The sequence below is a fragment of the Schistocerca piceifrons genome, chromosome 6 (genome assembly GCF_021461385.2).
Source record: "Schistocerca piceifrons isolate TAMUIC-IGC-003096 chromosome 6, iqSchPice1.1, whole genome shotgun sequence".
NCBI classification, from domain to species: Eukaryota; Metazoa; Arthropoda; class Insecta; order Orthoptera; family Acrididae; genus Schistocerca; species Schistocerca piceifrons.
The window spans coordinates 444,600,321-444,622,796 of record NC_060143.1 but is presented as its reverse complement, the minus strand read 5'-3'; positions in this window follow the sequence as shown (position 1 = coordinate 444,622,796).

Below are 22,476 nucleotides of genomic sequence, written 5' to 3'. Positions count from 1 at the left end.
CATACATAAAGTTATGTATTCATAAAAACTCTAAATTTGCATGTCAGAAACGGAAAGAGGCGTTGGGATTCCTGTTATGGGGCTAATAGTGGCTAGAACTCGTAAATCGGTATTTAAAGGACAAGATTATTTGCGATTTCCACGTGCAACGACTTTCCTGGGCTGAAAACCGTAAATTCTCATTATTTTGTTACACCTAAAGCGATAATAACTCAGATTATTCAATGGAAATGACAGGAAAAATCTAGTGAACGTTCAGGCTTAATTCGGTGCATACCAGGAAGTAACTCGTCGATCACAGAGTTGCCAAGCCTACCTTACGTTGTTGCCAAATCTCAGTTACAGTACCAGCACGAAGAAGACGAACCGATGTTTTCCAATGAGCGTTGGGAAGTGACAATAGCTGGCATCTCAAAGACGCGGCTGGCATGGCCTGGAATACGTGTTGCCTCTGTTTCGCTTTTCTGTAACTAGGTTTAGGGACTGGAGCGTAGTTACTAATAATATTAAAAATAGACTGTAAACTAAGCATCATAATTCAGTAACTTTCATAGTTGTTTTTATATTTCTTTTGTAAGTGTACTCAATACTAAGAAACTCATTTATGGACGTTTTCGTGCCTGGCCGATAGTCGAGCACAACAAACAAATAAGAAATCAATGTTTGTGTGTGTTTGTGTGTGTGTGTATGTGTGTGAGAGAGAAGAGGAGACAGAGGGAGAGAGAGAGAGAGAGAGAGAGAGAGAGAGAGAGAGAGAGAGAAGAGAGAAGAGAGAGGGAGAAGAGAGGGAGGGAGAAGAGAGAGAGGAAGAGATAAGAGAGAAGAGAGAGATAGAGATAAATATAAAAAAGAATGAGACAGTAAATGTAAAGAAATTGCATCATGGTTTATAGAGAAATCTTTCATTAAAATCACATGTGCCTCACCATTACGAAATGTTGTATCCATGATCTATGGAACAAAAAATTAATCTAATCTAATCATATTTCTGACTTGCCATGAAGAGTCATGAATTAGCGAAATTTTCGCCAATATCAGTAACCAAATCTAAACTTGAAAATAAAATACCACAGTTTTTATAATAAACCAGGACCCCTATCAAGACCTTTTCGTCCCTGTTAACTAACCACCTAAGATGTATGACATACCTCCATTCAGAAGGAACAAAGTGTGCATGCATTTAAAGATGAAGCGCATGATGTTAAGTTCTGTGGTGGAGGTATGAACCCAAAACGTAATCGGATATTTAAGTAAATAAAATCAAATGTTTTGTATCGGTTTTTCTTACCAGCTGCTAGGTGTTTGAATCTAAAATAAGGATACAAATTTTTGTGCCTGAGCGACAATCGAACGGCACACCTACAGTCCTTCTTTATCATCCACATATATAGCTTAAGTATCAATTAGTTACTCATCAAGAATCAAATGTGCGCGTGTTTGACCAGAAATGACGACACCTATTGCGAATGTTGGCAACACATGAACAGACATTTTAAAATGCATGCTAGTTTTCACTAGCAGGCCAGTGTGCACATGATAGGGCTTGAAATGAAATTATGAATATTTTTGTACTGGATCAATATTCGGACCCTAGTACTTAAATTTGGAGGAGACCTAGAGAAGATTGCAGTCTTGGGAAAAGGAACGAAATGATTGAACTATATTCTTCCGCTAGACTCAGATCCTCGGGAGAGGAGATACGAATTCAAATCACAGTCCAGCACCTAATTTTTCAACATCTGTTTCATTACAAGGCCTTCGGATCATCAAGTAAAATAAAACTTTCTAATGTACGTATTTTTACGCTGACGACAGTATTTCTGTTTACCTTGACTTCCGCCTATGTCATTTCCCAACGTAAACTGGCTCTGCCCTGTTGGTAATGATGGAACGTGATGTTTAATGCGGACTCTGAATTATAACGTCTTTCTCTTGAGGTTACCAGAGTTAAATAAAATCTGTTTGTGCCTCTTAAAAGTAAATAACTGTACCCATGAATTGAACCTGTGATAGTTCGTTCAACCAGACCTATTGTGACCACATTCCCATCCCCAGCAATGTGCCGTAATGGATCATATGCTTAGCTTACTAAATTAGTCACGGTAGAAAAAAGGCGCGTCTATTAAATGGTTAAGCAAGCTTCTGACATGGAGATTATTCTATTCTCATGTCAGCAGGATGTAAAGACTCTTCTAGGCATCACAGCCTCGATGTGAAGCCATCTGAAGTTTTCACTAATTCAGCAAATTTCTTAGTTCGAGAAAATCCACGGTAAAGTGTGAAGTTACCGGATAATTCGATTATTACCGTCATTATTAGTATCATTTTCTTCATACCGCTGCTGGAACAGATGTGCTTGAAGATCATTTAATGCCTTTTAGTCATTATAGAAGTAGTTGCCCAAGAACAGGTTCTTCCCCTGTCTACGGAATTCTTTTCACGTTAATATCAAACATCAACAATTACTCGTAGGTTACATTGAAACTGAAGTAATTGATGAAGACGTCACTCGATAACAAAAACTCGCTGTCTTTCTTCATTCACTTCCTCCTAGAAATGGCTGTCGAATACTGCCAAACCAAAAGCCAAGGGATCTGCTATCTGATATACGCCGCTGTCAGTTCTTCCATATGATTTGGTAGACGTGACCTGTTTCAAGTCGTGTATGACTGAGAATGTTTTAGAATATCAATTGTTTTCCTTTGCAGTAAATGGAAAGATTCTCATTCTAAGCTGTCCAAGTTCAAAATTTTCGCAATACTAGTTCAAATGTAATATTCGCTTCTGTAATGTGGGATAGTATCTCACAGTTACAAAACCCACACCGACCCATTGACCTAACATTTAGTCGCTGACCATAAATTATAGCTCAGAGTGACACCAGTTTAAGTAACCTAATGTAGTGAAGACTGTTTTGCAGTGCTCTTTCTCACCGTAAAATACGCAATTAACCCATTGGGCTCCGTAAGTACACTGTAGCAGTAATTTCTTTGTGTATGCAATGCATACGGATTGTAGAATTTAGTGGTGCTCTCTCTTCCACTTCTGTATACAACATGCCTGACCTAAACGGGCCCTTTATCATTACAGGCCCTGTGCAGTGCAACATTAGACTGAGAACAGTAATGTGCTCTTACTGGCAATCCCACTGTTCGTTTTACCTGATTTTGTAATCATTTAAATAAAACAACATGACCTCCCAGTGTATGTTTTTCTCATAAGATGCATAATGGCAATGAAGACGGAGGCATAAAAGAGAGACCATTTATGATGTTTAATTTTTCTCCTTTTCTGTTTATGCCAACTCGAAGGCATTACATTCAATCCAATTCTTTTTACTTTGGTGCAGGGACGCGCAACTGCCAACACAGGCACAAACAAGAGATCCTTAATTTTAATGCAAGGGTAGCAACAGTGGTGGCTACATGGCGGCAAAGTGATAAATAGCTAGAATACGTGTACGACGGTCTTGTGTTCGATACCTGGTCAGTCCCACGAATTTTATCTCCTATTTTACACTTATTTCCCCTCGGGCAGTGTTTGTTGAAGTGAAAAATGCCGAGTTGCACTGTGGTCCGAAAGCCACGTTAAACTGTAGGTTCCCCATTAACTGTCTAGGCAAGTCAACTCAAAGTCGGAGGAATGCAACAACATCCCACCTCCAAGAGGACCGTGCCTATTAAAGCACTCTAGTGTTCAAACCAATCTTCTAACTGATGACTGCTTTACTTTACTATGGGTTCCAAAATTACTGATCTTCAGGTAATTAACATTTTTGTGTGTTCATGCTGTAGCTTTGATACCAGTAAACGTAAGTAACAGGCCGTGCACTGTCACCGTTCGAGTTGTCAAGGTGGTAGACGACAATGCTGTCGACCCCAGTTACAATCTTGTTCATGGTTATGTATCATTAGAATACCCCTTTGTGCCTTTCTGTGTATTTCAAGATATACTGCTACAAACTTGGCACGCATCCACATAGATATCTGATAGAGCTGTACTTAGCAACATGAATCAGATATTTTTTCCGAGCAATATATAAGACAACACGTCAGTGCAGCGAGATTTCGTTTATGTGTTGCGCATGCTGCAAGAAATATTTGTGTTTTGCTTGCTTCTGTGATAGGCTTCACCACACAGAATGCGCGCTAGCTCACGAATATACTATCAATAATTGGAATTACACAATAATACACTTAAAAGATTTTTTTACATTGTATAGCCCAATGAAATTAACTGTAAATAGATTATATGCCTATTTGCCTATTACTCGCGCTTCTTGGTGCTTTCCTCAAAAAATTAAAAGAAAAATAAAAAGAGACAAAGAGAGACAGAGAGAGAAAACAGAAATGGTTCTCAGATATCAGCTCCGTGACGCCATCTTCGTCTCGTGATGTAAAGCAAGGATAGTTGATAGGTAATATCTCGTTGTACTAATGATATGTATGGCTACAGGGTTCTCTCTTTTTTCCCCTCTGCGAACAACCAGAACAGAATTCAGTAACAAAGTAGTAAGAACACCTATGCAGTGCCCAATTAAACACTCAGCCATCCTAGGTTGTTTTGTTAATCGTTAATAATTGCCTGTAATGCGGTAAATATCCTTGATTCCTGATTTGTTACTGCTACCTTCGTTATAGTTGTTAGTCATCTCACAAAAACTTTCATATCACTGATTGCTGCCGATGCACGTAACGAATGGATCAGGGTGAATGGATTATGGAATGTTTCGTCACAGAGAATATACACATTTATCTTAGCGTCTTCTGTTCAGGGTAATACGAAAATCTCAGTAAGAGAAGACATCAATGGGATGCTAGTGATGCAGGCAATAATACCCAACTATTTCTGTCAGCTTAACACCATGACAACGGACAAATTGGCGTCTCAATGTATTTTGATTATAGTTCGTTAGCATTCCTGCGACCTCGTTCTAATACCTCGTGGGAGCAGGCATTACATTTTGCTTTTTGAACACCAAGCAATGACACACAAAGATAGTAGATGGAATAATACAAATAAACAACCAGACTCAGTGGTGTGTATACAGTTCATTATTAGAAGACTAAACAAGAGGGAAACAGTACGAAAGCAATGAATACACTGGTTAGTATACATTATTTGTATAGATCTGAAGACGAAAAAGCGCAGATCTGCACTGTCCCCGCATCTGCACTTTAGTTTCTGTCTTAATGGGCTTAATTTTTAGTTTCTTCTCTTCTGAAGTTTCAAATGTATTGATAATTACGTGGCACAGTATAATTAGTTAACTGTGTTTCTTATAGCTCCCATTCCCACCAACATTTTTCTACATTTTCGTGCAGTTCATGAAATTCTACTTGTATAATCACAAGACTGCAGATAGATGCCATCGATTTCGAGGTGCGAAGTGTTTGTTATCTTACTCTGCGCGACAGTTGGACAGAGTTGATTTCCAAAGACTTTTTATTGTACTGAAAAAAATCTTTAGTCACAAAGTAACAGGGTAAGTGTTTTTTTCGTATATATTTTGTGGGAAACTGTAATCGTGATGGAAGTTTATACACATGAATGTGTGACGCGACTGGTAGGAGCAAACGCTGCATATTAACCAAACCCTGCACCTCCTCTCCGTATCGTCCTATGACATGAGCACGGGATTCTCCTCGCATACCTACAGAGCTGTTCCTAGCACAACTGAGAATTGGCAACATAGTCACAAAAATTTGGCAATACTGTGACAGTGCAATCACTTCCACGTTTGGTACTGAACTGACTAACTAAATTCACTTGATATTCCCTTTCCGTTTGAATGACTCGAGGTACAACCCCTAGACACTGAGGCAGAAAATTCAATTTTTTGGCTAAAGAAATGCTATTCTTCACGTATGTGACAGCTTCTATTATCGATCACCATGCTTTATAAGACTGAGCGACCAATACCAAGAGAATGGCGTGCTGGCAGCATCGTGTTCGTAGCCCCGTGCCCCACCTGTATCTCGTGTCACACCAGCTAAATGAGTCGTCACTTCTAACTGTGGCAGGGATCAGCATGTGCGACCCTTTTTTTCTGATTTATTTTATGGTGCTGCGAATTTTCAGAAAAATTTCTGTAACGAAATCGGAAGGAAACCTTTAAACATCAAGTCTTATTGGTAGCTCGACACAGCAAGTTGTTTTAATGGTCATTGATCTTGGTGTTCTGACTGCCAAGCTGATTCACAATACAAGCGTCTCTGAAGAAATTCGAATCGACCGTCAATGATACGAATTTTAATATTTTTCTTCACTTAAGGCTCACATGCCAGGGTGATAAGTATGGAGGAAATGAACTTCTTGATTACTATAGGACCAGTATGCTAAATTTCCACAGTAGCAATTAGGAATTCTCTGCAGAGATTTGCTAACAGCAGCTCTAGCAACTTACTTTTTCTCTGGGTAGCTTCAAATATAGGCAATTATGTCGCCTTAAATCCAATAGAATATTTTAAATAGCACTTTTGAACAGCATTCACTTCTCCATTAATTAATGTATGGACCTCAAAACCAGCAATTTGCCTGAGTAGCTATAGAGCAGGTTCTGAAAGATATTGACACAATGTTTCGCATCCATTTAACATAGGGAATCAAAGAACGAAACCAAACACATTACATTGCATTTACTCTCTGTGCCTTGACTATCACATATGAATCCATGACAAAAATTAATTATTTGAAGAATCTCATATGAAACGAAAAAGAACAGGATGTGATGTTTTAATTATAACACACTGGATCAGGAACAATGAAATTATTTCTGTGCCACATTGATGTATTGCAAATTAGTGTAATAAAATACTCATCAAATAAAAACAGTTTTGTGCCTCCATTGATATCGAGTGTGAAACACAAATCGTAGACATATTTTATGGGTCACCACTCATCAATATTAAAGCATGTCCCACCGTCCCGAGTTAGGAGTGGAGTAGACATTGTCGGCAGAAGGCGAGGCAGCGCAGTGCCTCAGCCCCCGCCAGTAGGCAGCAAACGGGTCCCAGAGAACTCAGACGCATGCGGTGTTCAGAGGAGGATGGCCAGCCAAGAAATCTCTCGCTAAAATAGTGTTGAACGAAATTGTTATTACCAATGTGGCAGAAAGCGAAATATATTGTAGATTCGCTTGAATTACGCTCATAGCTTCAGCACTGAGAGGAAAGGGGCGATAAAAGTTTTGTCGACGTGTGCTTTCTGTTGAGAGATGTCGTATTAGCTAGTCTCGTGTTTTACCTCAAGACTACGGTCGTAGGCAGGACTGATGTACTCAGACTGCAGTCAAGTACAGTGCCGTAGTCTACAATGTTGTCAAATCGTGCATATTGCCTAACATACAATTCTGTGGGGAGCACGACTGAATTGTCCACCCTACTTGAACGACTCGGCGGTCAATTTTTTGACTAACACTGTATCTACAACAGATATTGCACTCTGAAGACCCAGAAGAATAAAAAAAAATAGTTTATGAGACCAAAGTTAAATACAGCGTTGGAAGTTTTCATAGTATTGTATACATGTGTGTAAACGACTTCCAATGCCCAGTCAAGGAAGACAAGGATATACAGTCTAGCTTCAATTATATAAATACGCCTCAGTTTGAGAATGAACCTAGTCTTAGATTGATAATCATTTTGAATATTTAGCAATGCCATACCCATTGGTGTTAAACTCGTTTTCATCCAATGATTCCCACAGCTACAGGAACACTACTTGTGATACCTCTTAGACAAAATGCTTACGCAGTGCTATCAGATGTAGAGATCAATCTGACACAAACTGTGTGAAGTATGTTTTACAACTTTCGTACCTGGAGAAAGAGATTTTCCTATCTGAGATATCTATGAACGTTGCTGCATAAGACGAATTAAGAAGAAACTAAATTCCTTCAGCTACAACAATGTTATAGAAATCGACTTAACGGCATTAAATCGTGGTTTGTGTATCATTTACCAGCCGTACTCTGCCGCATTTCGCTGGTTGGAAGGCAGAAAGCTTACTTACAAATTTCACAGAAGCAAAAGTGGGACGAAATGTCTCCCACTGGAAGGTCGTGTTGTTTTATTTAAATGATTACAAAATCAAGTAAAACGAACAGTGAGGTTGCCAGTAAAAGCTAATTACTGTTGTCAGTCTGATGTTGCACTGCACAGGGCCTGTAATGATAAAGGGCCCACTTAAATCAGGCATATTGTATACAGAAGTGGAAGAGAGAGCATCACTAAATTCTAAAATCCATATGCATTGCATACACAAACAAATTACTGCTACAATGCACTTATGGACCCCAATGGGTTAATTGCGTATTTTATGGCAAGAAAGAACACTGGCAAACAGTCTCCGCTACATTAGGTTACCTAAACTGGTGTCACTCTGAGCTAGAATTTATGGTCAATGAGTCGGATGCGAGTTTTGCAACTGTGAAACACTTTCCTACATTATAGAAGCGAATATTAAATTTGAACTAGTATTGCGAAAATTTTGAACTTGGATAACTTAGAATAACAATCTTTCTGTTTATTGCAAAGGAAAACAATTGATTTTCTAAAACATTTTCTATCATACCCAACTTGAAACAGGTAACGTCGACCAAATCACATGGAAGAACTGACAGCACCGTATATCAGAAGGCAGTAAGATCCCTTGGCTTTTGGTTTGAAAGTATTCTACAGCCATTTCTATGCACAATGAAACGAAGAAAGACAGCGCGTTTTGGTTATCAAGTGACGTCTTCATCAATTACTTCAGTTATAATGCAATCTACGAGTAATTGTTGATGTTTGATATTAACATGAAAAGAATTCCGTAGACAAGGAAAGAACCTGTTCTTGGGAAAATACTTCCATAACGACCGAAAGGCATTAAATGATCTTCAAGTACATGTGTTCCAGTAGCGGTATGCAGAAAGTGATAGTAATAATGACGGTAATATTCGATTTATCAGTAACTTCACACTTCACAGTGGATTTTCTCGAACTAAGAAATTTGCTGAATTAGTGAAAATTACAAAATGGATTCACATCGAGGCTATGATGCCTTGAAAAGACTTTACATCCTGCTGACATGAGAATAACATAATCTCCATGTCTGAAGCTTGCTTCTACATAACCATTTAGCAGAATCGCATTTTTTCCATAGTGACTAATTTTGTAAGCTAAGTATATGATCCATTACAGCACACTCCTGGGGCTGGAAAATGTGCCACAATGGCCTGGTGGAACGAACTACCACAGGTGCAATGCATGGGTTCAGGCATTTACTTTTAAGAGGCACAAAGAAATTTACTTTACTTCAGAATCCGCATTAAACCCCACGTTGCTTCATTACCAACTGGGCAGAGCCGGTTTAAGTTGGGAAATGACATAGTCGGAAGACATGGTAAATAGAAGTACTGTCGCCAGTAAACATACTTACATTAGAAAATTTTACTTTATTTGATCAACCGATAGCCATTTCAAGGAACAGGGATCTTGTTTTACTTGTACTTGATGGAACTACAGATGTTGAAAAATTTTGTACTAGACTCTGATTTGAATTCGTATCTCCTCTCTCGGGGATCTGAATCTCTCGGAACAGTATAGTTCAGTCATTTCGTCCCTTTTTCCAAGACTGCAATCTTCTCTAGGTCTCTTCCAAAGATAATTATGTGGGTCCGATTTCTGATTCAGTACAAAAATATTCATAATTTCATCTCAAGCCCTATCACGTGCACACCGGCCTGCTAGTGAAAATTAACGTGCATTTTTAATGTCTCTCTCTCTCTCTCTCTCTCTCTCTCTCTCTCTCTCTCTCTCTCTCCCTCCCTCTGTCTCCTCCCTTTTAATCACTCTCTCTCTCTCTCACACACACACACAAACACACACACACACACACACACACACACACACACACACACACACACAAACATTGTTTTATATTTTTAATTGTTTGTTGTGCTCGACTATCGGCCAGGCACGAAAACTTCCATGAATGAGTTTCTTAGCATTGAGTACACTTAAGAAAGAAATATAAAAACAACTATGAAAGTTACTGACTTATGATGCTTAGTTTACAGTCAGTTCTGAATATTATTAGTAACTACGCTCCAGTCCCTTAACCTAGTTACAGAAATGCGAAACAGATGCATTACGTATTCCAGGCAGTGTCAGCCGCGTCTTTGAGATGCCAGCTATGATCACTTCCCAATCCTCTGTAGGAACGCATCGGTTCGTCTTCATCCTGCTGGTACTGTAACTGAGATTTGGCAACAACGTAAGGTAGGTTTGGCAACTCTGTGATCGACGAGTTACTTCCTAGTATGCACCGAATTAAGCCTGAAAGTTCACTTGATTTTTTCCTGTCATTTCCATTGAATAATCAGAGATGTTATCGCTTGAGGTGTAACAAAAGATCGCGAATTTACGGTTTTCAGCTCAGGAAAGTCTTAGCACGTGGAAATCGCAAATAATTTTGTCCTTTAAATAGCGATTTACGAGTTGTAGCCACTATTGGCCCCGTAATAAGAATCACTGAAACGTACCCGTTCTGTAGCACAGTGGTAAAATGTTGACCTGTAAAAAAAGCGTCTTTTGTGTTTCGTGGTTCCAGTCGCCCTGACTGGGACGTTTTTATCCCTTCTGTGAAAGAGCTACAAGCAGTCAGATCAAACATCGATAAGGAAATCGCAAGAAAATACTTTCGCCTCATCGTGCAATGGTGAAAAATGTACAATGCTGCACAACAGGTGATGCCTCTTTCCGTTGCTTACAAGCAAATGTAGGGTTTTTAGGAATACATAACTTTATGTATGAAATGCTACATTTGCATACCTCTTGAGTATGACAGAGCATACCAATTCAAAATCGAAATCTAAGTGAGTAGTATTTTACTAATTCGGTTCCATAGATGCACGCATGTGTACAGATTCTCAGCTTAGTAAAACCGATTTTCTTCGTTTGGTTATTGTGGGTAGTTTTATTCCATTTCTTATAATACAGTGCACATTTTTCATTGGGTTTCTTTTAGTGTTGTTTAGACAATAGTAATCATGAGATAGAAATTAATCATCAACGATATATGCGAACTCTCTGATGTTATCTGTAACAGTCTGACAACCAACATGCAGTTTATTGATTACATGCATGTAGGAAACTTGTTCTGTGTTAAAGCTGTCAAACAAGGTTTGAAGAAGAATAAAATGCCACTACCACACGACAGAAAATGTAGAAAATACTTTCCTGACGTATTTTGGCACGATTCGCTCTCCCCATACATAATACAAAAGTTTCGAGATGCACTTGCTGCCTGGCCTTCTATTAAACCTGAAAAGAACAAAATGTCGTAGTATTTGGCCCTTTTTCCACATGCGACTAATCTAGGTTGCGAAGTGAAGGGAATTATGTTCAAAGTTCCATTAGATTGATAACTTCAGCAGACAGCATAATTGCGTTTAAAAAAATGTAGCAGTGAATGTATTTGCACTCGCGACGTTTTGTCTACGGTGCACTACACTTATCGTTACACTAGTAGCTCAACCGTAACTACAGCATCTATGTGAAATCTTATGGGACTTTACTGCGGAGGTCATCAGTCTCTACGCACTACTTAACCTAAATTATCCTAAGGACAAACACACACGCCCGTACCCGAGGGAGGACTCGAACCTCCGCTGGGACCAGCCGCACAGTCCATGACTGCAGCGCGTAGACCGCTCGGCTAATCCCGCGCGGCAAACTACAGCATCTCCAGAAGTCGAACATAATCCCTCCAGAATTTCCGCATTCCGCAATGTTGTGAGATAATGAATAAGGCCGGATGTTGACTTCTGAGGGACAGACAGTTACAGCATTTCTATTGCACTGCACGACGTTTTCCACAAACAGATAGCGCATTAGAGTAGCTCAACTGGAAAGGAACACTGCCTATTTAAATTTGTGCATCCTACACTGTTGGCAGATCTGTGTAGGTGGCAGTTGCGTGATTTTATTTCAGTGGTTACAGACCAGAATTGAATGTATGCACTGGGTAGCCGAGGCAATTAGTTCATGGTAATTCGGTCAACCAAGTAAATGAATGTACTGAACATGCTGCGAACCACTACAGGGAGCCTGTGTGTCAGAATTCTGATCCAGTGTGGCGCAATGGTGTTACGATAGAAAGATAAGCCATAGAGAAGAGGATTTGGTGGTCAGTAGGATTGCTGATATATTCATATACGCGTGGTCTGGGTTCGTTTCCAACTTCTGCCGATGATTTTTGATAGGGGGAAGCAGATTCCATTCTCTTCTGGCTACACCAAGTGAAGAAGATATAATGGCATTGTGGTCTGAGATTCACATTAACCATGATATTCCTTCTCTACCAAGTAGACATTAGGTTGAACCACAATAAAGTCAGGAGTGGCGACATGTAGAAACTCCTTCACCAGTAACCGTTCTTATACTAGTTATTTATTTCTAGTGACCAAACAAACGCTATGTAGGCTCACAGGACACTTATTTCATCTTTTATTTGAGCTTCTAGACGTCGATAAAATTGTTTCTGAACTAGGAATGCAACGCAGACCCCCCTTAACGCGGAATTTGATCCCTTCATGACAATACAGCTCGACTACAATTTGTTGTTTGTTCAAAATTGCAGATTCCTCAACTTCTCCACATATCGCGCGTGAATATGTTCGAATCCTGGCCCGGAACTAAAGTTTTCATCATGTGCTATCAAACTCTAGCATTAGAACACCTCTGCGCTGGTGGATAATAATTTTAATTTTTAATGTATTTTCATTCGTTTTCAACACTAACGATATCTGACGTTTTTGACTCCCAGTGAGACACAGAACTAATTGCGAGATCACTACAAGTTCAAGGATGTTATTACGAGCTGCTGGTGGAGAAAAATTCGGTAGCTGACGTCTCTTTGTGTGTAGTCAACAACGAAATGCGTGGGGTTCGATTACCTGTCAGCACTGAACTCTTCGTCATATTATTTCTAGTTCAAACATGCTCACATGTCGCTGCTGGTGTAACAAACCCATATTTAACGTTCGTTTTCTCTAGAATAGAACAGCGATAGGTGCCGAGTTGGAGTCCTGGGAAGGAAAAAATTGATGTTGCTAGGTGCCTGGCTGAACTCCTGGGAAGGAAAGAATTAATGTTTCGTCCCGTCATTTCAGTTAAAACATGTTGCTACTGCCGAGAAAATCCGATATGTCACTGTTGATTGTGTTTCGATAACAATCTGATTAGTTTCTGGGCTCGAATCCCTGACCAACACAAAGCTCTACCTCACGGCATTTCAAGTAAGCAACGTGTGAAGATGCAATATTTGACATCTCTTGTAGTTTTTTAACAGGGACAATAGATGCTGAGTAGAAATTCGCGTCCTTAAAAAATGTTTACGTTATGTCATTTAAAGTTGATATTTCCTAACTGATACTGTTTAAAATCGAGGTATATCACTCTCTGTATGCCTAGTCAGGAATGACTGTTAGTTTCCATCAGTCACGAAATCTTTGCTTAGTGTGCATGACCTGGGTTTGAATCCATATGCAGAACGAGACGGTTCGTTGTGCCATTTGAAATTCATCCATATTCTCAACTAGAAGCTCGTGAATAACTTAAATTTTTAATGTCATTTTGTGTTAAATAATAAGTACGGTATGTTACTTTGAAGAGGAAATCATGAATACGACGAACTTACTACGTGCATTACGCATCTGACGTAACAGTGAGAGGGGTATCATTTCAGGTATGTCATTTATTGTAATAAATGTGAGCTTAGAAGCCTTAAGGACAGTATTATCTGTGAAAAGGTGTTGCCTGCTATTTGTAGTATCGTGGTATTACTGTTCATCTTGAGTTACTGCGATGCAGAGCAGTGTTTTCTAGTGGTGATTTGTTGGAACCATTTTCAATAGTGAAACGTCTGTACTAAGGAGCGATTAGAGGACCTGGTAGACAGCTGCGTTATGAGGGTTGTATACGAATCAGGCGAAATGCAATTCAGGTCGTTCGGATACTTTTGAGCACGACTGTACCTTAATACACAGTGACATCGATAACTGCTTAACTATACTACATACAGAAAACAGTGGAAGGAACTCGATCTGCTAGAGCAATTAGAAATAATTATACATAAAAAAAACTTCTGAAAACTCGTTGAATGACCAAACAGAGTTTGGCGGCCACAATTTTTTCCATAACTTTAAAAGTTTATTCTTTCCTACAGAAGTAAGTATTTAACAACGTAATCATTTCATAAAATGTATGCACATTTAACATATTTACAAATATTTGTATTATTAGGGACATCCATGTGAAAAGAGAGTGTAACATCTTGTGAATAACATCTGTGTACTTGTCAAAATGCAGCACCTTCATGATCGAAATTTTTTGACTTGTTTTGAATTGTATTCGAAAATGTGCTGTGTGAAAATGTTTCTGTAAATGTGCTGCTTAATAGAAAATTCTCCAGAACCATGCACTTACAGCTAGAAACAGTTAGTTCCTTTCCGATTTAACATCGTGTAACGTCCCCACAGAAAATACCCTCTACTACGCACCAATTAATCATTGTCAATTAAACCATCCACATTCATTCACTTTGGAAAAGTATCTGATCTGATTTTCTCGTAACATATGCGGCAACAGCTAGACGACGAGTCGATGTGCGCTTCACAACAAAGCTCAGACCAAATGAATACAGGGCCGCAGCAGAAGTTGGCAGCGACTATAGAGCCAGTTACTGCCCATTCGCACACAATACCGACTGGTGTAAGTAATTCAAACGTTAAACTGCTACAAGCTGGTTGTTCGCGTGAATTCTTATCTAACGGAGATTACGAAAGCCTTGCCGAAGAAAAAATGATAAAGCACCGGCAATTCCAGATTTTTAACCCTGACAAAAGGGGGGTCCATCCAGTTGTTTTTATTCGAAGTTTCAGAGGCGTGTTACCCAGAAATTGGTCGGATTGGCAGAAGATCAGTTTTGTTAGAGGATATATACAAGGTTCGGGGGCGGCCTCGGCCTCGGACATGACTTCTGTTTGCTCGACATATGACGATTTTGAGAAGGCGTTTTTAGCAAAGTTCTGGTCAGAAGGGGTACAGGAACGCCTAAGGCAGGAGGTGCTCTACCCAGAGCCTTTCTCCTTTTCGAAAGGAAGCCTTAGAAAGTATTTCGAAAAATATATAATGTAACCTCCCCATCGAAATTTAAAAAGGATATTATTTTAGAATGCTAATGGACATTGTGCTATGTGTAACCTCCCAGAGTAATGTTTGAAACACGATAATTGAATGTTAACTAGAATACAACCTAATGTAACCTCCCAGCAAATAAATTTAATGACAATGAAAATGAGAATCGCAATCTCACTCAAGGTGTAAGCTGTCACGAAAATAATGAAAAACAATTCAATGCTAATGAGACTTCACTGACAATGTAAACTCAATTAAACCAAAATATCGGTGTTTGGCCCTGTGCAAAAATCAGAATTAATTTCTTACCTCAGTATAACTGCATGTCAAAGTTCTGCTCTTATTGTTGGCCGCCGCTTGGAGGAAATTGATTGCAAAAATTTTGAATTTAAGGGAAGCTTTTCTTTAAGGAATATCAAGGGAATATTTCTTTCATTAAAGAATTCTTTGTTAAAAAATTGCTTTGAAAACCAAAAATTATTATTGGGGCGATTATTGCACAAATTAGTTACAGTTAATTTACATTATTAGCTGAGCGCATTTAAAAATAATATACCTCATCCTGAATCTTGACCAGAGTGCCATGTCGACGCTCGCCGACTCCTCACACACAACTGCACTGGGCTGCTACTACCGACATACTGCTCTGCCCTACTGCTACTGATCGAGTGCCCACTGACTACTGCTCGCAACTGTACTGCACGACTACTACTGACAGAGTACCGCTCGCCAAACCCGCGCGGTCAATCGCAGACTAGCCACGATAAATGGCTCTCTGGTCAGAGACTCTGCAATGCCTCGCCATCGCCGTCACTGAACGTATATGTTTCATAACCCTCCACTGGGGGGGGGGCAAAAATTTGGCAGCGATGGTGAGTCATTAGGACTTGCCAAGCGCGGCAAAATTTTTTCTTTAATTAATCAACTTGTACAATTTACAGATTATTTAGATACATGAACTAAATGTTGTGCACATGCACCGAGTACAAAACATTTCAGACAAAGACAAGATAAGAATACAAAACATATTAGCAAATCAGAAAATTGTATATACAAATTATTTGACAGATAACAAAGTGCACACGCACTGAAAAAATTCTGTAGCATTTTCAGAACAAATAAACAGAATGGCAGAAAATCATGTTGACAAGTGACATGAGTGCACATGCACTGCCGTTGAGAACATATCAGCAAATGACGAAATGTATATACACTCCTGGAAATTGAAATAAGAACACCGTGAATTCATTGTCCCAGGAAGGGGAAACTTTATTGACACATTCCTGGGGTCAGATACATCACATGATCACACTGACAGAACCACAGGCACATAGACACAGGCAACAGAGCATGCACAATGTCGGCACTAGTACAGTGTATATCCACCTTTCGCAGCAATGCAGGCTGCTATTTTCCCATGGAGACGATCGTAGAGATGCTGGATGTAGTCCTGTGGAACGGCTTGCCATGCCATTTCCACCTGGCGCCTCAGTTGGACCAGCGTTCGTGCTGGACGTGCAGACCGCGTGAGACGACGCTTCATCCAGTCCCAAACATGCTCAATGGGGGACAGATCCGGAGATCTTGCTGGCCAGGGTAGTTGACTCACACCTTCTAGAGCACGTTGGGTGGCACGGGATACATGCGGACGTGCATTGTCCTGTTGGAACAGCAAGTTCCCTTGCCGGTCTAGGAATGGTAGAACGATGGGTTCGATGACGGTTTGGATGTACCGTGCACTATTCAGTGTCCCCTCGACGATCACCAGTGGTGTACGGCCAGTGTAGGAGATCGCTCCCCACACCATGATGCCGGGTGTTGGCCCTGTGTGCCTCGGTCGTATGCAGTCCTGATTGTGGCGCTCACCTGCACGGCGCCAAACACGCATACGACCATCATTGGCACCAAGGCAGAAGCGACTCTCATCGCTGAAGACGACACGTCTCCATTCGTCCCTCCATTCACGCCTGTCGCGACACCACTGGAGGCGGGCTGCACGATGTTGGGGCGTGAGCGGAAGACGGCCTAACGGTGTGCGGGACCGTAGCCCAGCTTCATGGAGACGGTTGCGAATGGTCCTCGCCGATACCCCAGGAGCAACAGTGTCCCTAATTTGCTGGGAAGTGGCGGTGCGGTCCCCTATGGCACTGCGTAGGATCCTACGGTCTTGGCGTGCATCCGTGCGTCGCTGCGGTCCGGTCCCAGGTCGACGGGCACGTGCACCTTCCGCCGACCACTGGCGACAACATCGATGTACTTGGAGACCTCACGCCCCACGTGTTGAGCAATTCGGCGGTACGTCCACCCGGCCTCCCGCATGCCCACTATACGCCCTCGCTCAAAGTGCGTCAACTGCACATACGGTTCACGTCCACGCTGTCGCGGCATGCTACCAGTGTTAAAGACTGCGATGGAGCTCCGTATGCCACGGCAAACTGGCTGACACTGACGGCGGCGGTGCACAAATGCTGCGCAGCTAGCGCCATTCGACGGCCAACACCGCGGTTCCTGGTGTGTCCGCTGTGCCGTGCGTGTGATCATTGGTTGTACAGCCCTCTCGCAGTGTCCGGAGCAAGTGTGGTGGGTCTGACACACCGGTGTCAATGTGTTCTTTTTTCCATTTCCAGGAGTGTACAATGAGTAACAAATGACATAAGTGCATACGCACTGAAGTATTGAACATACAGAATGAGTACAAATCATATTGAGAAATGAGAAAAGTGCACAGGCACTGAAGTTCAGTAGAAAACATATTAACACATAACATAAGTGCACATGCACTGGAGTTCAGAACATATCATCAAAATAAAAATGTATATACAATATAAAAGACAAGAGTGCACATATACTGTACTTCAGAACAAATCGAAAAAATGTCTTTAGCATTTTCACAACAAATAAACATAATGGCAAAAAAATCATGTCGACAAGTGACATTAGTGTACTCGCACTGGAGTTCAGCAAATCGAAAAAAATGTATATCCCATGAACATAAATGATGTAAGCAAAAAAATGATCTTCACTATGTGACAAGAATTAGGATAGGAAAGGGAAGGTTTGCATCATGGTTGTAGCACTTTAGGTTGCACACAGCTGTTCTGAAAGTCCATATCTTTCCACAGAAGTACAACACCAAGTGACACAATTTGAAGTTCTTTTCCCATCAGAATTTATCAGCGTAGCCAAGACACTGAACTGTCGTAGTAATGTTCCATGTTTTCATTTTGGCAGTACATTAGGTACACCAAACAGTGGGACCATAATAACATCTTCATCGCTCACGGTGGTGGACAGCATGTCGTGTCAACACCACGCTCTTACAAGGCACACCAACGTAGATTTAGTGCAAAAACCAAATATAGTGCTCCATGATCATGAGGATGGACAGGACAAATGGATATTGCAGTATTTCAGGGTAGTTAGTTCATAAGGTGAAGGACATTAAGCGACATAATAGGCTTCATTGAGAATTACAGTAGTAGTTTGCGGCATTCATAGCCCAGTTATTGAACATTTCTGTACCAAGTATGTAGTATTACAGAATAATGTTCATAAAATTAAATTATTGGCGTCATGGGTAATCGTATTACAATAAACAGTGGCAGTCCTTGGCCAGTTACAAAGCATATTTATTATGACAGAATAATGTTCATCAGAAGTCTTAATTGCAAAGGAGAGTCAATTGTTGGCCTAGCATTAACATAATACATTGAGTGATACAAATTATTCGCACTCATTGGCCATTTACCAAAACATGAAAGGTCAACATTGAAAACAAGAGCTAATTAATGGCATAATTAATAACATAATTCATTTAGTGACATTAATTATTGGCACTCATTGGCTCAGTTACCAAAACATGAAAGGTCATAATTCATTTAATTAGATTAATTATTGACACTCAGTGGCCAGTAAGTATTGAATAGTATAAAACATTGTTCATCATTCAGTATTATTCAGAACTTTCTTAAATGAGTAGCATTATTTGAAACTGGTGATACACACCATTAAGAAGTCATGATTAAAAATCAGTTAATTACAGTCATAGTATTAATAATCATAGGCATTATAAGTAGTCTCATTACAATAAACAGTGGCAGTTATTTGCCCGTTACAAAGCATTATTTTATATATTTTTTTGTATCATTAAGAAGTCATTACTGAAGTGACATACTATTCAGAGCTGATCAGTATTATTCAGAATTCTCTTAAACTAGTAACATTATTTGGGACTGGTAATACATTTTTTTGTTAGCAATGCATTGCGTAGGGTAATTATAGGGGAAAGTAAGAGAGAAGAATTTGCTTCTGGGTTATTGGTATAAATGAAAAATGTGTAACGTCATTCGTCATAAGTCAGCTGTGGCAAGATTATGAAACAAGTAGAGTATATGTAACCACATTCATAGATTTAATGAAAATGCTTATAGCACATTAATCTCATAAATAATTTCTCCTGCAAAAAATATATAAAAATGGATTATTAGGCTGAAAAGAGAAATGCATTTTATGCTTAAAAGTAGTGAACTTCGAATTAACAGGTAGTGAAATGTGTATAAAAAGGTGTTCCATAGCTGTCCTTTCCAAAACCTTCAGTCATTATACTGTGCAATATAACACTTGCTGTCAAAACGAACTGCAACAAATACTTAATTAACTACATAGCCTAAATATAACTTCAACATTATCCTTCATCTGCAAAGAAAACTTCATTATCCATATCATCAAAAACTCCATTATCATCATCACCTGTAAAGAAAAACTTCATTATTCATAGTAGCATATTCTTCATCATTATTCATCAGCATTCATTATCATCTGCAAAACATCACTTCATTACTCATTACACAACTATTCCTTATCTCTAGTATATTTCATCACTAAAACTAAGATGTGTAGTTCTGTCTGACAGCCTGCACCAGTCACGTTGTATTCTGAAAGAAAAAATTAGTTAAGACTGCTATTCTACGATGAGTATAGTATATTCTTGTTAATGCTTGTTAATCCTGATCCATTTACTCTTCCTCATAAAGTTATTGCATCTTCTTTCGTTTATTCCGTAGTTGAAATTCCCATTTCTGTTGAATTTATTTCTTACACGCATCATTTCTTTCTGAAATTGATGAACAAAGATTAATGTCTTCCATTTAAATCATATACCCACTAAATAATGACTGGTTTATGGTGACATAATTAACCATACAGCATAACATGACAGAAAACGTAATATGTCAAAGACATTGACAGTGTTCAGATGCAAAAATGTACACAGAATAATACAACGCAGCAGAAAACGTAAAACAGTCACGATCTTGAGATGTCATAGGGCAAAAAGAATGTCAAAATCAACTGGTGTGTTATACCTTAACTATTTCACAGTGCATATAAACAAAACATGAAAACAATCGCACATAAAAAGACAAAATGTGACGTTCGTTGTGTTCAGCTTGTATGTATTGTAGTTAATAGAGGCGAGAATTAAAGACTTTAATGGAGAGAGAATTTGATAAAATTATACGCCATTACATAGAATTGAATAATTATTCATAAAATACTTATGTTCATCTGGAAAAATATGCACGGTCTGATGTGTGACGACAAGAAAAGCGACCTGCTAACCTTACCTTGCTGGGCACTTGCCAAGAAAAATACGATAATCATCAATAATTAGTCATGTGAATATAATTGCATTAGTAAATGGCATCATAGTTTGTTGAATCATACAGTGTTTTCATTCAATAAAGGGTTTAATATTTGACCAATGGTGGTTGCCTTTCGAATTTCTGGTTCTCAAAGTTTCGACGTGTACCACATTGGGATGAGGAATGCTGCGAATCCGATATGGTCCTGCGTATAGAAGTTCAAATTTACTGCACTTACCTTTTATTCTGTTGGATAAATATTGTGTACGCACTAATATCTTCTGTCCAATGTGAAAGTCTCGGCGTCTACAAACCTGCTTTTGTTGCCTTCTTCGGCGCTCTGCGGCACGTTTGATGTTGTTCAGCGCAATGTTAATTATTTCATGGTGTCTTAGTCGACGACAAGTAGGGAAGTTTACTAACTCTTTAATTTTGTTTGGTGGTTCAACGTTTTTCAGTATAACAGACGGAGTTAGCATAGTGGAGTCATTTGGAATGGAATTAATTACATCTTGGAATGAGAGTATGTGTGTATCCCAATCAATATGTCTTTTGTGGCAGCACATTCTACACAGTTTACCAATTTCTTTCATCAATCCTTCACAGGGGTTCGAAGAAGCATGGTACCTGGATATATAAATCGGAGAAATGTTTCTAGCTCGCAACATGCGTGTCCACATAGCAGAACGAAATTGTGATCCACTGTCAGAAATTACTTTCATCACATGCCCTACATGAAATAGAAAATGTTTTACAAATGCTTTCGAAACAGTCTCAGCAGCAGCTTTGGGTAACGGAGTGAAGGTAACAAATTTCGAAGTGAGCTCAACAGCGACAAATATGTAGCAAAAACCTCTGTTAGTTCTCGGAATAGGACCAAAAATGTCTACTGCGGCCATGTGTCTTAATTTAACAGGTATAATGGGATATAATTGAGGAATATGTGAAGTGGTGTCTGACTTACTTTTCTGGCAAATTTTACAAGACGCTAAAACTCGTCGTTTACGTTTCTCCATGTTGGTAAAATAACAGTTCTGTCTCAGTATAAGAAAACATTTTCTGGGTCCGTAATGTGCGTAAGTTAAATGAGTGTACCAGATTAATTTGTTAACCAGTTCGTCAGGAATGCATAATAACCAGTTGTTGCTGTCAGGATAAGAGCGGCGAAACAGAATGTCATTGCGTACAGTGTAATGGTTTCTAATCGTAACATTATTCCTATCTTGCCTAAGGTGTTTAATTTCTTTCCACACGTTGTCTTTATTTTGTTCTTGTGCTATGTCCTGTAATGACGACGAAATAAAATTTTCAAATGCTACTTGTTGAATGTACATGACACTGAAATTTGCTTTGCGGAAGTTGGCTGCTACGTCTTGCTGATTGTTGCTCAGAGAACGCGACAGTGCGTCTGCTATAACATTTTGTGTGCCGGGAATGTGAACTATTGTAAAATTAAATTCCTGTAAATAAAGTTTCCATTTACTTAATCTATCGTGAGTGAACTTAGCCGAAAGTAAAAATTGTATCGCTCTGTGGTCTGTGTAAACGGTGGTGTGTCTGCCATAAAGAAAGTGCCTAAATCTCGTGAAAGCCCATACAACACATAGTGTTTCCAGTTCTGTAACGGAGTAATTTCGTTCAGCAGGTGA